This window comes from Vulpes vulpes, chromosome 2 (genome assembly GCF_048418805.1).
Source record: "Vulpes vulpes isolate BD-2025 chromosome 2, VulVul3, whole genome shotgun sequence".
Lineage (NCBI taxonomy): Eukaryota > Metazoa > Chordata > Mammalia > Carnivora > Canidae > Vulpes > Vulpes vulpes.
The window spans coordinates 139,027,651-139,046,235 of record NC_132781.1 but is presented as its reverse complement, the minus strand read 5'-3'; the positions used below and the strand labels follow the sequence as shown (position 1 = coordinate 139,046,235).

Here is an 18,585-nt window from a genome sequence, read left to right as displayed (position 1 = left end):
GCCCTGCCTCGCGCTCCTGCCCCGCGCCCTGCCCCGCGCCCTGCCCCGCGTCCTGCCCCGCGCTCCTGCCCCGCGCCCTGCCCCGCGCTCCTGCCCCGCGCCCTGCCCCGCGCCCTGCCCCGCGCCCTGCCCCGCGCTCCTGCCCCGCGCTCCTGCCCCGCGCTCCTGCCCCGCGCCCTGCCCCGCGCTCCTGCCCCGCGCCCTGCCCCGCGCTCCTGCCCCGCGGCCCGGGAGGCCAGGACGGTTGCGCTCCGGGCGCGTCTGGCCGCGCGCCTCCGCCTCAGCTTGGCCGCCCCGGGCCGCGCGTGGGGGGCCGGGGTCTGGGCTCCCCGCCCCGCCCCGCCCCGCCCGGCCAGCGCCCGCGCCCCCGCTCCCGCCCCCGCCCCCGCCGGCAGCGGCGTCTCGAATCCACGTGATTTCCCGGCAGCGGCCGCCGGTGCCGGCTCCGGGCCCGCTGCTCCCCGCCCGCTTTCAGTTTCGAGAGCCGAGCGGCGGGGCGGGAGCGCCCGGGGCCGGAGCGCGGCGGGTGAGTGGCGGCGGCCCCGGGGCTGCGGGCCGGGCCGGGCGAGCCGTGCGGGGGACCGGGTGCCGGAGGGCGCTGGGCGCGGGGCCCGGGGCCGCGGGCTGGGCGCAGGGTGCAGGGTGCAGGGACTAACGGACCCGCGGACGGATGGGGCGCCCGCTGCACGGCGGGGTTTGGGGCGGGGGTGCGAGCCGCAGCGGGGGGCAGGTCGGGGTCACCTGGGCCGAGGGACGGCGGGCGCGGGGCGCTCCCCGTGCTCCCCACCCTCCCCACGCTCCTGGAACTTTAACTTTGCATCGCTTTTGGAAGAATTATAGCAGCGGGAGTGGGGGCGGGGAGGGGTGAGCTAGATAAAGGGGATCGAGAGGCACAGAGTTTGTGGGATACACAGGATGGGGCAGCCCTGGAGATCCGCTGTGCAGCGCGGAGCCCAGCCTTACCCGCACGCATGGTCATGGTCGTGGAGGGCAGGAGGAAATCGGGGAGCCGAGGGAGAGGCTCACGGTCACCACAGATCGTGGTGACCATTTCACAGAGTACGCTTACCTCTAGGCTCCTCAGGCTGTGTACACTAAACAACCACCACTCCCTATGTCAATCCGACCTCCAAAGAGGTGCAAACTTTCAGTTCCGAAATAAATAAGTCAGAGAGAGGAAGGTACAGCAGAAGAACTCTAGGCGTCATGTTAAGGTATTATAATAGGTGCTGTATGGTGGCAGAGGGTAGCTACATGTCTGTACAATTGTGGAATCCCCTGGGTCCACCTGAAACTAATATAACATGACTCTACCTCAGTATTATTCTTATTATTTTTAAAGACTTTATTTATTTATTCATGGAGATACAGAGAGAAAGAGAGGCAGAGACACAGGCAGAGGGAGAAGCAGGCTCCATGCAGGGAGCCTGATGTAGGACTTTATCCCGGGACTCCAGGATCACGCCCTGAGCTGAAGGCAGGTGCTCAACCGCTGAGCCACCCAGGGCTCCCTAACAATAATTCCTTAATGTCAGATCTCCACAGACTATGTCCGATGAGCATTTTAACCTCCTAATAGAGTGAAGGCATGGGCGCTATTTTGGTACTTGCTCTTTGCATTTCTTGTGATTTTCAACCATTTTTCTCACTCAGGAGGCCAGGACCTGGAGTTTGCTGAGCTAACCACTTAGGGAGGTATGGGAGAGGTCCTCTCATGGTCTCAGCATGGCTTGCATCCGTTTTATAAGTTGAGGGTTCTTCCATTTCCTTTTTAAAAGATTAGGGGTTTGCAGACTTAAAATTTGAAAACGAGCACTTCCTAGCTTCCCAAACCCGGGGGTCGGGAGGTGGGGTACCAAAGGTACCTAGACCAGTACCTAGAGCTTCCTCCCTCCAGACTGCTTTTCCTTCTCTCCGAGAAGCACTAAGTCGAGAAAAGCCTTCGGCTTGGTGTCCCACTGGAGAACAGAACGGGAGGGAAAGCTGATTATTTCAAGGTGCATGCGGACTTCCCTCCGTCGTGCTTTGCTCCAAGCTTGCTGAGCTGTAGTGTGGACTGGCCGTTGATCGGGTCCACCTGCCTTGTTTCCAAAGCACCGCCCGTAGCTTGACTGGCACCCAGTTATGGGAGGCAGGTGGACCAGGGCCTGTTGCAGCCTTGTGTTTGCTGGGTGACCGTGGACTGTCTCCTCTCTCAGAACGTCTCAGTCTCTCCCAAGGCACTTACCTCCTCCCCGCTGAGGAAAATCCCACAGACCTTTTTAGTATATATCTCCCGTCTGTTATGAATTTAATTGTGACTCCGAGAAGGATATGTTGGGACGCCTGAGTGGCTCAGCGGTTGAGTGTGTGCCTTTGGCTCATGTCGTGATCCTGGGGTCCTGGGACTGAGTCCTACATCAGATTCCCCAAAGGGAACCTGCTTCTCCCTCTGCCTGTGTCTCTGCCTCTCTCTCTCTGTGTCTCTCATGAATAAATAAATAAAATCTTTAGAAAAAAAAAAGATATGTTGAAGTTCTCACCCTCTTTATCTCTGAATTGTGACTTTATTTGGAAATAGAGTCATAGCTGATGTAATTAATTGAGAAGAGATCATACCAGACAAGTGGGTCCTTAATTCAGTATGACTGGTGTCCCTGCAAGAGAGAGGTCAGCTTATGAAGATTGAGACACACCATGAGATGACAGCTGTGTGACATCAGAAACAGAGATCAGAATGATGCATCTCTAAGGCCAGGAGCTCCCAAGAATTGCCAGCACCCCACAGAAACCGGAAAAGGCAAAGAAGGATCCTCTCCTGAGGGTACTTTGTTACAACTGTAACCAAGCTAGGAAACTAATTTGCCAGCCCAGAACCACTCTTCTGCTTTCCAGAGTTGGACTAAGGATCAAGCAAATTAATACGCGTGCCAATACTTTGTAAAAACTTTTTGTAGGTATTCTGAGGATATAAACTATTGGTGCCCTTTGCCAGATCTATTTTTTGAGTATTGGCTGGTAGCCCCAAGTCTACCTCGGCTGAAACTCAGCCTGCAAGGAAAACACCTAGAGGATTTGCGAAGAAAAATTGATGAGTCTGGCTGTTGGTGTAGGCTGTCTGGGGCAGGGAAGATTTTTGATCCCTTCTGGCCACCCTGGAGAACATGCTTCTTCAATGCACTGTATTTAAAACCATTACAGAAATGATGGGACAGGCAAGCACTTGGTTATGTGTGGGACTTGGTACCTATAAAATGGGCATGGTTGTGTGACCCATATGCTATCTGGGGGTTTGTGGGTCCATGAGAGCTGGGTAAAGTTGGCATGAACCCCCATTCTGTTCCTCTGGGAAGCCCTAAGTGTTCCTTAGTTCTCTGTGAATCTGGGTGAAGTTGGGTGTGAACTTAGTTCCTCTGGCCATCTCTGGTCCCAGACTCTTCTGCTCTGCGGTCACCCTTTCTCTCCCTAGTTGACGACTGCCTGAAACCAGTCATTTTCCTGGGATGGAAAGATGAGAGTCCTGGGGAACCGTGAGTTCACTTGTTTATCCTGCTTGTTTCAAGACTGACTCTGCAATGGGATTCCTACTTCATCCTGTGGGTCACTCCAAAGTCTCCCAATAAGTTCTTAGATACAAGAGTCTTCCCCAGGAAGGTTTTTAGCAGCCCTTCTCGCTGAGGTGCCTCTGACATTCAGCAAAGGAGAACTTCAGAGAACCTGAGGGAATGTTCACTTAGCCTCAGATGATCTGTTTTCACTTTGGTTTACTTCCAGTCTTTTTTCTATTTGTGTATATTCGTATTTTTTTTTTAATTTTTATTTATTTATGATAGTCACAGAGAGATAGAGAGAGAGAGGCAGAGACACAGGCAGAGGGAGAAGCAGGCTCCATGCACCGGGAGCCCGACGTGGGATTCGATCCCGGGTCTCCAGGATCGCGCCCTGGGCCAAAGGCAGGCGCCAAACCGCTGCGCCACCCAGGGATCCCGTATATTCGTATTTTTAAATGGACTCATACATAAAAACAAAAAATGAAATTATACTTTTTAAACTAAATAAAATGTATTTATGTATTAAAGAAAAAGTATAGCCTATATTATTTTTGAAATTATTTCATTTTTAGTAGCTAATACATTCATTTAATAAAATAAAACATATAAAAAGATATATAATGAAAAGTAAGTTTCCCTCATTCCCCTATCTCCCAGCCACCTGATTACCCTCCCTGAAAGCACCAGTGTTATCAGGTTCTTATGTCTCCTTCCAAAGAGAGTTCAGGTGGGCCTTTAGAAACATGGATATATCTATATCTATCTATATCTATCTATATCTATCTATATCTATATCTATATCTATATCTATATCTATAATCTATCCCCTTTCTCACAAATGGTGATATACTCTATATAGTGTTTTTTAATCTTTTAAAAAATTTAATGTAATTTGGAAATCTTTCTACATCAAAACAAAAACAAAATCTGCTTTTCTCTTTTTTAACAGCTCTAGAGCATTTCACTCTATGGTTGTTTCATAATTAATTTAACTATTTTGGGGCATTTAGGTTGTTTCCAGTCTCTTGCTATACCAAACAGTGTTGTAGTGAATATCTTTGTTTAAGCATCATGTTTGCCTATGTAAAAATAAGACTAAGAAAAGTAACCAGGAGGGGCACCTCGGTGGCCCAGTCAGGTTAAGCGCCTGCCTTTGGCTTAGGTCGTGATCTCAGTGTTGGGCTCCCTGCTCAGCGGGGAGTCTGTTTCTCCCTCTGCCCTTCCCCACTGCTTACACATGTGAGCTTGCGCTCTCTCTCTCTCTCTCTGTCTCTCAAATAAATAAATAAATATCTTAAAAAACAACAACATCAAAAACAACAACAAACCATCCAAGAGTTGAATTTGCAAAGCGAATATGCAGTTTGAACTTTGGTAAATATGGCAAATTACTTTCCTTAAATGTTGGGCTAATTTTCACTCCTAACAGCTACGTGTGAGGGGACCTGCTTCCCACACCCACCTCAACATGCATGTTATCAAACTTTTCCATATTTGCACATCTGGGAGATGAATAATGGTCTATTTCCCTCCCACTTCTCTTATCATTTCAAATATTTAAGGGTCATTTGTAGTTAATTTTTCTTTTTTTTTTTTAAACTTAAATTTTTATTTATTTATGATAGTCACACACACAGAGAGAAAGAGAGAGAGAGGCAGAGACATAGGCAGAGGGAGAAGCAGGCTCCAGGCACCGGGAGCCCGACATGGGATTCAATCCCGGGTCTCCAGGATCGCACCCTGGGCCAAAGGCAGGCGCCAAACAGCTGTGCCACCCAGGGATCCCTGTAGTTAATTTTTCATAGACTGTCTATTCATATTCTTTTTCCATTTTTCCATTGGGTTGTTGGTCTTTTTCCTATTTAGCTGTAAAAGCACTGTACATATTAAGGAAATTCACTCTTTGTAATGAGTATACTGGCATTTTAAGTGGCTTCAGTGTTGTCCATAGGATGATGAAACCATATCCACATTTTTAAGCATCTAGATTGAGTCTTGTTCTCTTCTACTGCACATAGACTGTTTAATTCTGTTGTGGTTTTTTTTTTTAAGATTTATTTATTTACTTATTCATGAGAGACACAGAGAGAGGCAGAGACACAGGCAGAGGGAGAAGAAGACTCTCAGCAGGGAGCCTGACATGGGACTTGATCCCAGGACCCTGGAATCACGACCCAAGCCAAAGGCAGTTGCTCAACCACTGAGCCGCCCAGGCACCCCTCTTCTGTTTTATATAAAAACCAAAATGTGACATTTTAATTCTTTCCATATTTCCCTCTAGATTCCTCTCAGGAAGGGAACTACTTTTGGGAAAATATCTTGATAGGATTGGGATGGGTGGGGCCCACATGCAAAGTGGTCAGCAGGGACGGGGATATGATGGGCAGAGCAGACTCTTTGAGTGGAGCATGTGAGTGGGGTCGGGGTGCTAGAGGTAGGATGCTGTATTGGGTCCCAAGAGGAGGAGGAGAGAGAGAAGGTGGAGAGAGGCTAGACATCCCAGGGAGGAGACCACCCCCCCAGAAACTTCTTGGAGGTAGAATGACCAAAGGGCATTTTTGGGGGAATGATGCCCCTTACTCCACAAGGTAGGTACTGATAGCACAGTTTCCCACCTGGCTCCACCCAGTAATCGTTAACCCACTCAGCACACATGTGCTGAGTTTCTAGAACATGTCAGGTCCTGCGCTGGGCACTGGGTTATAGCTGAGAACATGAGAAAGCCTCACTGATGTGCCAACAGGAACAGAGAATAAACAGGTACACAGAGATATGACTGCAGTGAAGAAAGATAAGGTATGTTCGGGGGGGGGGGGGGCGGTAGGCACACCCTGGGTGCAGAAATGGTTGTGTTTGGAGAGGCCAGGCATGGCCTTCCCATAAGGGATACAGGGACAATTGAGAGGTGTGAGGCGGGGGGCCACGTACCATGATGATGTCTGGAGGAAGAGGGAACAGGGCAGAGGCAATGGCAATAAAAAAAAAAAAAAAGAGAGAGAGAGAGAAGGAGCGGGGAGAAAAAAAGGAAGGAGCAAGTGAGAGAGGAAGAGCTGTTCTGTGCTTGAACGCTTATTGCGAGTGAATTTTTTGCATGTAATTTATCAAAAGGCCGGACCTGCAGCAGGAGCCCCTCCACCAGAGGGGACCTGGTCACTACAGCCTCCCATCCCTGCCCTGGGCAGAACCTGGGGCGGGGGGCACGGCTAACCTTCCAGAGGCCATGGCATTTCAGATGAGCCAGTTTGTATCAGGAAAGGTAGGGCTGCCCCTGCTGACAGCAGTGCTGTGATGAACCTGCTGGTAGCTAGAGCTTTGCTCACATTCTGGATTGTTTCCTTAGGCTGGGTTCTCAACATGGACTTCTACAGGAGTACATAGACTTTATTTTTATGGAGTTAAGGTGCACATAACATAAAATTTACTATTGTAACCACCTAAAATATCCAATAGTATTGTGCACGTTCACATTGTTGTGCAGCCATCGCCGCTGCCCATCCCCAGGACTCTTCTCATTTTGTACAACCAAAACTCTATGCCCATTATCCATAATTCCCCATTCCCTCTCCCCCCAGCCCCTGGCCATGACCATTCTACCTTCTTGTCTCTATGGATTTGTTACTCGATGTACCTCATATTAGTGTAGTCACACAGGATTTGTCTTTTTGTGACAGTCTTATTCATCTAGCATAATATTCTCAAGATTTAGCCATGTTGTATATTACACGATTTCCTTCCTGTTTAAGGCTGAATAATATTCCATCGTATGAAGAGAACACATTTTGCTTCTCCATTCCTCCACTGATGGTCACTTGGGCTGCTTCCATGTTTTAGTTATTGCAAATAGTGCTGCTATGAACATGGATATACGAATATCTCTTTGAGCCTCTGCTTTCAGTTCTTTTGGGTATATGCTCAGAAGTGAAATTGCTGAGTCATATGGTAATTCTATTTTTAATTTTTTTGAGAAATCACCATCTTGTTTTCCACAGCAGCTGTACCATTTTACATGCCCATCGAGAGTGCGCAGCGGTTCCAATTTCTCTACATCTTCCCTAGTATATGTTGTTTCCTGTTTTTTTGTGTTTTTGATAGTAGCCATCCTAATGAGTATGAGGTGGTATCAATCTCAATTGTAGTTATTTATTTATTTATTCATGAGAGACACACACACAGAGACAGAGACATAGGCAGAGGGAGAAGCAGGCTCCCTGCAGGGAATCCCATGCGGGACTTGATCCCAGGACCCCAGGATTGTGCCCTTTGTCGAAAGCAGATGCCCAACCACTGAGCCACACAGGTGCCCCGTAGAGTTTTGTTTTTTTTTTAGATTTCATTTATTTATTTAAGAGAGAGAGAGCATGCACACACGTGTGGGAGGAGGGGCAGAGGCAAAGGGAGAAGGAAGAGCAGACTCCCCCATAAGCAGGGAACCTAACATGGCTTGATCCCAAGACCCTGAGATCCTTACCTGAACTGAAGTCAGATGCTTAATGGAGTGAGCCACCCAGGAGCCTCTCACTGTAGTTTTGATTTGCATTTCCCTAAGGATTGATGATGCTGACCATCTTTCATGTGCTGATTGGCCGTTTGTATATCTTCTTTGGAGAAATATCTCTTCAGGTCCTTTGCCTATTTGTGAATTGAGTTGTTAGTCTTTTTGTTATTCAGTTGCAGGCATTTAGTTTTGTTACTGAACTGTGAGCATTCTCTGTATATTTTGATTATAAATTCCTTGTCAAATACATGTTTTTCAAATATTTTCTCCCATTCTGTGGCTTGCCTTTTTACCCTGTGGATAGCATCTTTTTATGCAAAAATTTTTTTGAATTTTCATGAGTCCAATTTCTGTGTGTGTATATATATTGGTGTTGATTGCCAAATCATTGTGGTTCAGCTTTTGTCCTATGTTTTCTCCTAAGAGTAAGGTGTTGATTGCCAAATCATTGTGGTTCAGCTTTTGTCCTATGTTTTCTCCTAAGAGTCTTACTATTTTGGGTCTTATATTTAGGTCCTCAATCCATTTTGAGTAAATTTCGTATGTAGTGTAACGGAAGGTTCCAACTTCATTCTTTTGCATGTGGACAGCCAGTTTCCCCAGCACCATTTATTGAAAAGACTGTCCGTTCCCCATTGAATGGTCTTGGCAACTTTGTCAAAAACCATTTGGCCATATATGCAAGGATTTATTTCTGGGCTTTCTATTCTATTTTAATTGGTCTATGTGGTTGAGCCTTGAACAACATGGTGGTTAGGAGTGCTGACCCTCAGACTGTCAAAAATCCATATATAACTTTTGACTCTCCTAATACTTACCTACGGATAGCAGACCATTGACCAGAAGCCTTACCAATAATAAAAATTGATTAACACATATTTTGCATGTTATGTGTATTATATACTGTATCATTACAATAAAGGAAATTAGGGGGGAAAATTTTGTTAAGAAAATCATAAAGAAGAGAAAATACATTTATAGTACTTACTGTATTTCTTGAAAAATTTTCATTTAAAAATGGACTCACAATTCAAACCCATCTTGTTCAAGAGTCGACTGGCTTTATGTTTTTTTTTGCCAATACCACTGTTTTGATTTAGTTTATCTTAAGTTTTGAAATCAGGAACTATTGGTTCTCCAGTTTTGTTCTTTTTCAGGATTATTTTGGCTATTTGGGGTCTCTGGAGATTCCATATGAATTTTAGGGTGGGATTTTCTGTTTCTGCAAAAAAATCCCATCATTGGAATTTTCGTGGGGATTGTGTTGAATCTGTATATTACTTTGTATAATATTGACATTTGAACAGTATTAAGTCTTCCAGTCAATGAACCTATAATGTGTTTCCATTTATTTATGCCTTTGATTTCTTGTGGCAATGTTTTGTAGTTTTCAGTGTACACATTTTTCACCTCCGTGGTTAATTGTTAAGTATTTTATTCTTTTTGATGCTATTGTGCATGGAATTCTTTTTGTAATTTCCCTTTTAGATTTGACATTGTTTGTGTATAGAAATGCAACTGATTTTTGTGTGTCAGCTTTGTATATTGTGACTTTGCCAAATTGATGTATTAGTTCTAACAGTTTTTCTGTAGAGTTTAGGATCTTCTGCGTATAAGAGTATTGTATATATACCATCTGCAGACAGATAATTTTACTTCTTTCTGATTTAAATGCATTATATTTCTTTTTCTTACCTTTAGGATGTTAAATGTAATCCCCATGGTAACCACAAAGAACATAGCTATAGAATATACACAAAAGGAAATTTTTTAAAAATGTAAACATTTAGCTACAAAAATTTTTTTTTAAAGATTTTATTTATTTATTCATGAGAGACCCAGAGAGAGGCAGAGATATAGGCAGAGGGAGAAGGGGGCTCCCTGCAGGGAGCCCGATTCAGGACTTAATCCCAGGACCCTGGGATCACGCTCTGAGCCAAAGCCAGATGCTCAACCACTGAGCCACCCAGGTGCCCCTCACCTTCTCTTTCTTTAGTTCGTTGAGCATTTAAGACAGTTTTTTTAAAAATTATTTTTTAAGCAGTCTCTGCACCCAGTGTGAGGATAAAACCCATAGCCCTGAGATCAAGACTTGCATGCTGTATTGACTGAGCCAGGCTGGTGCCTCTTTAAGACAGTTGTTTTAAAGTCATTGTCTGAAAGGTCTGCCACTAAGTCTCAGGGCAATTCTGTTGGTTTTTGAATGAATGAACATATTGAATGAGTCATACTTTCCTGTTCTTCATATGCTTTGTGGTTTTGTTGTTATTGTTGTTGAACATTGGACATTTGAATATAATAATGTGATAACTCTGGAAATAAGACTCTCTCTTTCCCCACAGTTTGCTGGGTTTTTGTTATTGCTTTGGTTTTTCCATTGCTGTGGACTGTCTGTGCCAAGGATCAGTCTGAGGTGTAAACTTAATGCCTTTCTGTATCTTTTCTGAGTTTTCCTTGGGCATATGTGGTCACTTTCTAACTTTCTCCTTATATATAGTTGTTTTTGAATGTCCTAGTCTTTAATGTCTAGCTCCAGAAAGGGGAAAAGGGAAGAATAATGGTGGGAACCATGGGGTCTGGCCCTTTTAATCTCCTGACTGTTTAACTGGAGAGGGTCTTGCAGCAATGAGGGGAAATACAGCAACAACAACTGCTTGCCTTTTCTTTTTGCACCTCTGTGATCAGAAGCAATAATCAGCAAATAGAGCACAAATCTCCAATATTTGGAAAACAAGGTCCTTTTTACTCACCCCATTTCTTGTAAGCTGTGTGCATGCCCCCCCAGGAACATGTGCACAGTGGTCTCCCATGTGGCTAGGTCTGGGGTATGGATAGCTGCTACTGGGCTTAGAGCTGGAAATGACCAAAAATAACCACAATTTACCACCCAGGCATTCTGTTGGAAGTAGCAAGCATTCAAAGGCTCCAGAGTTCCAGAACAGTTCTATTAGACAGATTGTACCTATGCAGTCGTCTCAGTGGAAGAGACAAAGTACTGCTTCCTACTCTGCCATCTTCCCAGAATCCTCTCCTCAAGTTTTATTTTTTTTAAAGTATTTGAGACCACATTTCTAAATTTCTCTCCTACAATACTGTGCAGATGCAGAGGCTGCAGGCATCTGGGAAGTTGCATCATGCCCCCAGCAACCATCTCCATGGTAAATGGATGGAGCCTATACCATCACCAAACTCCAAACCCCCATCAGCCTCTTGCCTTGGTGGTTCTTTCTGCCCCTCATGGCAAAGTGGAGGGACCATTCAAACCGTGGGGAGCTGGGATTCTGAGGCATTCAGATCTTGTTGTGGCATCTGGTTGTAGAGAGAAATAGCTTGCTGACTTATGTGTCTTCATGGTAGACTTTTCCCTGAGTTCTTGAAGGTGTCCTGTGCATTTCTGGGTCTCAGAATCCCCTTCTTGAAATGAATGGGCTAATGTTCTCCCAAACAGAGATTTATCCAATAGAAGTCAACAAGATGGTTGTAGGAGATGTACAGTTAGGGCCTTCATGTAAATTGAATCATAAAGTGAGAACGTTATCTTCTTTTCTTTCTCTTTAATCCTTCCACATTAGTCAAGGAGAAAGTGTCAGTTGGTGCTTAATTAATGCTTCACACACTTTTTGGTCTCCTTTTCAGCAACTGGAGGCCAGGCCCCGGGTCAGAGCTGTGGGCAGGCAGTGACATTGGGTTCTGTTTCAACAGTGTTATTTTGTTTACTTTGTTTGGTTTTTTCTTTTTTTTGGAGGGTTATCTTCTGTTCATGGTGAACACTACTTTAGAAAACAAAGTTAAATGCGAGATGTCTTTTAGAAAAATTTCAAGGAATTGGTACTCTGATTCTCAGATCAGGCAAAAATGTCCTCAAGTGTGGATAAAACATCTTAGAAATTGTGTACCTCTCCCTAAAGGATAAAATCATGAGATATAAACTTCAAGTTCTATATTTCTGCTATGTTTAGAACTTTTCAAATGACTGATTATATATTTTGTAAGCAGAAAAATAATAAAGCTCTGTGGAGATGGTAATTTCCTTTGGAAAGAAAATTATTTGTTGAAGGTAGTATTGTGCTTCAATTAGGAAAAAGTCTCTGAATTCAGCACAGGTCTTATTTATTTATTTAAAAAGTTTTTCATTTTTGGGGAGCCTGGGTGGCTCAGTTGATTAGATGTCCAATTCTTGATTTCAGCTCATGTCATGATCTCAGGGTTGTGAGATTGAGCCCCATGTCGGGCTCTGTTCTGGGTATGAAGCCTGCTTAAGATTCTCTCTCTCTCTCTGTCCTTCTGCCCCCTGCCCCATGCCCACTCTCTCTCTCTTTAAAAAAAAGAAAATTCCATTTTTCACTGAGACATAATTAACATGTGACATTATATTAGTTTTCAGGTGTATGACATAACAGTTTAATCTTTATATGCATTGCAAAGTGATCTCCACAATAAATCTAGTTAACATCTGTCACCATACATAGTTATAAAATTTTTTTTCTAGTGTTGAGGACTTTTAAGATCTATTTTTTAACAATCTTCAAATGTGCAAGAGAATATTATTTTTTAAAGATATAAAAAAAATTTTTAAGTAATCTCTACACCTAGCATGGGGCTTGAACTTACAACCCGGAGATCAAGAATTGCACGCTCTACCGACCGAGCCAGCCAGGTGCCCCTGCAATAGAGTATTATTAACTATGGTCACCCAGCTGTGTATTACATCTCCATGATATATTTATTTTATAACTGGAAATTTATATCTTTTGACCCATTTCACACATCTCTCTCACCCTCCACTTAGCATGCCTTGGCAACCACTAATCGGTTCCCTGTATTTTTTGTTTGTTAGGGTGGTTGGTTGGTTGGTTGGTTGGTTGGTTTGGTTTGGTTTTTTAGATTCCACATGGAAGTGAGATTATATGGTGTTTTCCCTCCTCTGCCTAACTTTGTCCCCTAGGACTCCAAAACCATATTCCTCCGGGATCCTCACCAACTGCATGGTTGGTGATAAAGAGGGGATTTCCAGACTTGGCTTTGTTTCCAGTTGGGTGTAGCTGTGCTGAGCCTGGGCCTGTATGAGAGCATCCTGTAGAGCCACAGAGCTGGGGTGCAAGGTGCCAAGGAACAGGCCAGAGGCGGAAGTGTTAGTCATTGGGAGACACCCACAGGGCTTCATCTAAATAAGGCCATCTTGGTGCCTTTCCTGTCCCCCAGCCTTTCAGAGGGCAAGAATCACTTGCCTCTGGTTTGCTAGAGAAGGAGGGTGCCAAGGGTGAGGGAACACAGAACCAGTCTCCTCCAGCTGGGAATGGGGAGCTGGGTGTTGTTATGCCTAGAACATTAGTTCCCAAGCTTGTCAGCATGGGAGAATCACCTGAGGAACTTCCAGAGGCTGCGTTCCACCCCTAGAGATGTTGCTATGATTGGTTCAGGATGCAGCTCGTTGGAATTTTTGAAAGCCACCCCCCCCCCACCAGATCATTCCAATGTGCAAACAAGTTTGGGAACCCCAGACCCGGCCTGGAAGATCCTGGGAGAATGCTCTGGAGACCCAGGAATGTGTCAGGTGAAAGCCTTCTCATGGAGGCCTCACCAGCCACTTCGTGTGGGAGCTGGGCCCAAACCACCAGGGCTGAGCAGGAGAGGCAAGGCCACTACCTGGTCACCTGCTGGCTCTAGAGCACCCTGGTCCCATAGGGTGCATCTGGAAACCCTGGGGGGTCCTTTGGTGGAAAGACCAAGCCTTTTGAGCAAGAAGGTGGGGGTGGGGGTGAAAGAGGTGACTTAAAACCAGTGATGTAGGCTGGGACCCAGATCCCACAGTTTGCAATGAGAAAGAGGGAGACCTCTTGGATGTGGGATAGGACTGCTTGGACCTGAGCCCCAGACTGGGCTGCGCCTCCCTCTCTGGATCCCTCTCCGCCCCTCACTATGCACCCTATCCCTCAGAGGGCCGCAGGGCCTAGAGATGTTTGTTCAACTCCCAGTTCTGGGGCTCTCTAGCAGTGACCAGGCAAATCCCTTCACTGCTGGGAGCCTCAGTTTCAGCATTAGTAAAGCCCTGATGAAGTATAAGTCCTGGAGGACCCTGCCATTGTGATGACAATGAAGATGATGGCTTCCCAAGGAACAGGCAACCCACATCGTCACCCCCCCTACCCCCCAACCTGCGGAAATGGGCTGTGTTAAGGACCCCTCTCACCTGCTCCACCAGCTTTTGTGGGTGAGGGAGGAAGTGGCTGCTAACATCTTTCTGAAGTGGTGTGCTTGAAAGGAGGGCCATCCCTGGGGTGGGGCTGCATCTTCCAGAAAGAGCCCACCCAGTCAGTCTGGCCCTGCCTTTGCTTCTTATTTGTTGTATGTGCCAGCAGGGTCTTAGCCCTCTCAGGGCCTCTTGCCCCCCCCCCCCATCTATAAAATGGGCCTGGCATGGACCGTGCAGCCAGGTCTTTTCCAGAACCGCATTCCCCTGAAGCCTTGGATGGAAGCTGGCCAGCCCTGGGGGAGGGCACAGACCCCAGGTCGCTGTCATCACCCCCGGTAGGGCTTGGCATGGGGCATTCTGAGAGGACTTATGGCTTCTGTGGATCTGCTTTTCCCCAGAGTCCACAAGCCTGACTGTCCACTCAGTCCCGAGAAGCCAACTTTAGTGGCACTTTCTGTTTTATGGGATATTTCTTTTTTTGTAAGATTTTATTTATTTATTCATGAGAGATACACAGAGAGAGAGAGACACATAGGCAGAGGGAGAGGCAGGATCCCTGCGGGGAGCCTGATGCAGGACTCATCCCAGGACCCCAGGATCACTCCCTGAGCCGAAGGCAGATGCTCAATCACTGAGCCACCCAGGTGTCCCCTGTGGGACATTTCTGTTTGGCCCCACCAACCAGCCTTTCTGGTTCTGAGGTTAGACTCGAGCCCTTTCTACCTCTGCCCCTCTCTCCCCATTGGCCATCCTCAGCTGCTCCCTTCTTGTCCCCTCTTCTCCCACCCCGGCCCAGGAGCCAGGGGCAGAACCCAGGCCTGCCAGTGCCATAGGGATGGGGCTTCCATCAGCCTGACCCTCCCCTCCCCTCTCGCCTCCAGCCCCCGAGCACAGGAAAGGCAGGTGGGGCCCCTCCAGTAGAGATGAGGAGACAAGCCCCAGTGAGCCAATGGACAACAAGACAGGTTCACCAAGCCTCCTGGGGGGTTCCCCCCATAATCCAAGCCTGGGAAAGTCAGGGAGAGGGAAGAAGCCAAAGGAACAGCAATCAGAAGTCTGTGATTCAAACCATGTCCTCTCCACCATCCCTCCCTTCCTTCCTTGTACCCTGTGGTGGGGGCTGAGGTTACAGAGCAAACAGCAGCACCATTTATAATAATAGTTAACATGTTCAGAGCCTTTCTTGTGGCCCAGATGCCATGTCGGGGATTTTACCTGCTTCATCTCCCAACGACCTTGCCTGGTAGATTTGAGTACACACATAGAGACATCGATGTTGCTCGCTGTCACTCACGTGCTCCCCGCCCCCCCCCCCTAGTCAGCCAGTACACCCATCCCTCATCCACTGTGGTCTAGGTGTGCGTCCCAGGGCTGGGCGGCAGGTGCATGAGAGGGCCAAGAGGTGGCCAGCAACCAGGTGATGAAAGGCAATTTGTTTATTCATCCTTGGAACATTTCCTGGCCACTGAACGTGTATCTCTTTGTGGCAGGTGTATTAACATGGTTTGACTTTATCTGAGAGGCAGTGGGAAACTGATAGGAGGTTTACACAGAAATCAGGCCAGGCCAGACCAGGGCTGAGTGTTAGAAATAACTCTGGCCAGGGGAATGTACACATGTGGTATGAGTGCCATACTGTATCAACCCACATCGCTCAGCATCTTCCTTTTTAATGGCTGAGGGGAATTCTGTTGTATGGCTATGCCATAATTCAACCAGTTCCTTTTCAGTGGTCATTTAGTTTCTTCCGTCTTTTACTGCCATAAACAGGGCCACATTAAGTATTCCTGAATGTATGTTATTTTGCACATTATTAATAAATACATGAGCATGGAATTGCAAAGTGTGGTTATGTGGCATTTGCAGTTTTTATAGATAAAGTTTTATTGCCATATACTCTCACTAGTGATGCATCGAAATGCCTGTTAATGCATAACTTTGCCAGCTATATCATTTCCTTGACAATCTAAGAGCTGAAAAACCATATAATCTCTTTTAATTTTATTTTTTTAATAATAAATTTATTTTTTATTGGTGTTCAATTTACCAACATACAGAATAACACCCAGTGCTCATCCCGTCAAGTGCCCCCCTCAGTGCCCGTCACCCATTCACCCCCACCCCCCGCCCTCCTCCCCTTCCACCACCCCTAGTTCATTTCCCAGAGTTAGGAGTCTTTATGTTCTGTCTCCCTTCCTGATATTTCCCACACATTTCTTCTCCCTTCCCTTATATTCCCTTTCACTATTATTTATATTCCCCAAATGAATGAGAACATACACTGTTTGTCCTTCTCTGATTGACTTACTTCACTCAGCATAATACCCTCCAGTTCCATCCACGTTGAAGCAAATGGTGGGTATTTGTCATTTCTAATGGCTGAGTAATATTCCATTGTATACATAAACCACATCTTCTTTATCCATTCATCTTTCGATGGACACTGAGGCTCCTTCCACAGTTTGGCTATTGTGGACATTGCTGCTAGAAACATCGGGGTGCAGGTGTCCCGGCGTTTCATTGCATCTGAATCTTTGGGGTTGAATGAGATGCAATCCAAACTAGAAGTCCTAACGATGAGGGTTAACAAGGTGGAAGAACGAGTGAGTGACATAGAAGACAAGTTGATGGCAAAGAGGGAAACTGAGGAAAAAAGAGACAAACAAAAGACCATGAGGATAGATTAAGGGAAATAAACGACAGCCTGAGGAAGAAAAACCTATGTTTAATTGGGGTTCCCGAGGGCGCCGAAAGGGACAAAGGGCCAGAATATGTATTTGAACAAATCATAGCTGAAAACTTTCCTAATCTGGGAAGGGAAACAGGCATTCAGATCCAGGAAATAGAGAGATCCCCCCCTAAAATCAATAAAAACCGCTCAACACCTCGACATCTAATAGTTAAGCTTGCAAATTCCAAAGATAAAGAGAAGATCCTTAAAACAGCAAGAGACAAGAAATCCCTGACTTTTATGGGGAGGAGTATTAGGGTAACGGCAGACCTCTCCACAGAGACCTGGCAGAAAGGGCTGGCAAGATATATTCAGGGTCCTAAATGAGAAGAACATGCAACCAAGAATACTTTATCCAGCAAGGCTCTCATTCAAAATGGAAGGAGAGATAAAGAGCTTCCAAGACAGGTAGGAACTGAAAGAATATGTGACCTCCAAACCAGCTCTGCAAGAAATTTTAAGGGGGACTCTTACAATTCCCCTTTAAGAAGAAGTCCAGTGGAACAATCCACAAAAACAAGGACTGAATAGATATCATGATGACACTAAACTCGTATCTTTCAATAGTAACTCTGAACGTGAACGGGCTTAATGACCCCATCTTTTAATTTTAATGTGTATTTCTTTCACTTCCTGTGAAGTTGAGCATCTTTTCATGTACACTTCAGAACCATTCTTATTTCCTTGTCTGTAAACAGTTCTGTTCTTTGTCAACTGTTCTTTTGTCTACTTTTCTTATTGATTTGTAGTAATTCTTGGTATATTAAAAACATTCGTGTCCTTTTGTATCACAGAAAAGGCAGATATTCTTTCCAGTTTGCCATTTCTCTTTTCACTTTATTCGTCGTACTCTTTGGCAGTATCAAAGTTCTAATTTATAGCTGATCAATTTCATTCCCTTTTTCTTTTATGATTTCTGAGTTTTGTGTCATGCTCAGCTATACCCTCTCCACTCTGAAATTATTTTTAAAACTTTTTCCCATGTTTTCTTCCAACACTTAAAAAATTTTAACTGCTTTGTTGTGAAATTATAACATAGAAAAATGCAGAAAATTCAACACACAGCTTCCTGAATTGTAAGTTGAACACTTAGTCTTCTAGTACTTCTACAGTTTAACTTTCTGCATTTAAATATTGGCCCCATCTAGACTTTATTTTGACATAATTTGGGGGATCGAAATCCGTATTTATTGAAAAAGAACTTTACAAATGTCATGGAATATTTTAAAATTTGTCATATGTCAAGCAAAAAAGGAAAATTTCAACATATTTCCCCAAAGCAGAAACTGCATGGGACTATTTCTTTGTGTAATAGAGTAAAACAAAAAAATTAATGGCAAGGATTTAAAGAATAACTTACCCCTCCATTAAATGACTCGGTTCAACATTATAATCTACTAACAATGTAATGTAAATTTGACATAAACTTGACATAAACTTATGGAAATTGGCCAAAGTGGCTTCTCTTATTATTTTTTAGAATGGAAAGACTAGAAATGACTTAAGCAATCGACTAACTTATAAGCTTAATGAGTAACAGTCTCAGTAAATCAGGGAAGAGAAGTCAGGATATATATATATTATATATATATATAATATTTATATATATGTGTGTATATATATATATAACTTAAAA

At 45.1% G+C, this 18,585-nt stretch overlaps 1 protein-coding gene across 11 annotated transcripts in view; it reads left to right on the top strand.

The window, feature by feature from the left end:
* The first annotated feature begins 399 nt into the window (after positions 1 to 399).
* NLRC5 (NLR family CARD domain containing 5) overlaps positions 400 to 18,585 on the top strand; it is an 81,155-nt gene continuing 62,969 nt past the window's right edge. For 7 of the 11 annotated variants that reach the window (XR_012000050.1, XM_072750181.1, XM_072750177.1 and 4 more), the window contains exon 1: positions 428 to 526. The gene's annotated coding sequence lies outside the window, so the exon portion shown is untranslated. Of the gene's footprint in view, positions 527 to 18,585 lie in introns of all 11 variants that reach the window. The other 4 variants (XM_072750180.1, XM_072750182.1, XM_072750179.1 and 1 more) reach the window with 2 other exon arrangements.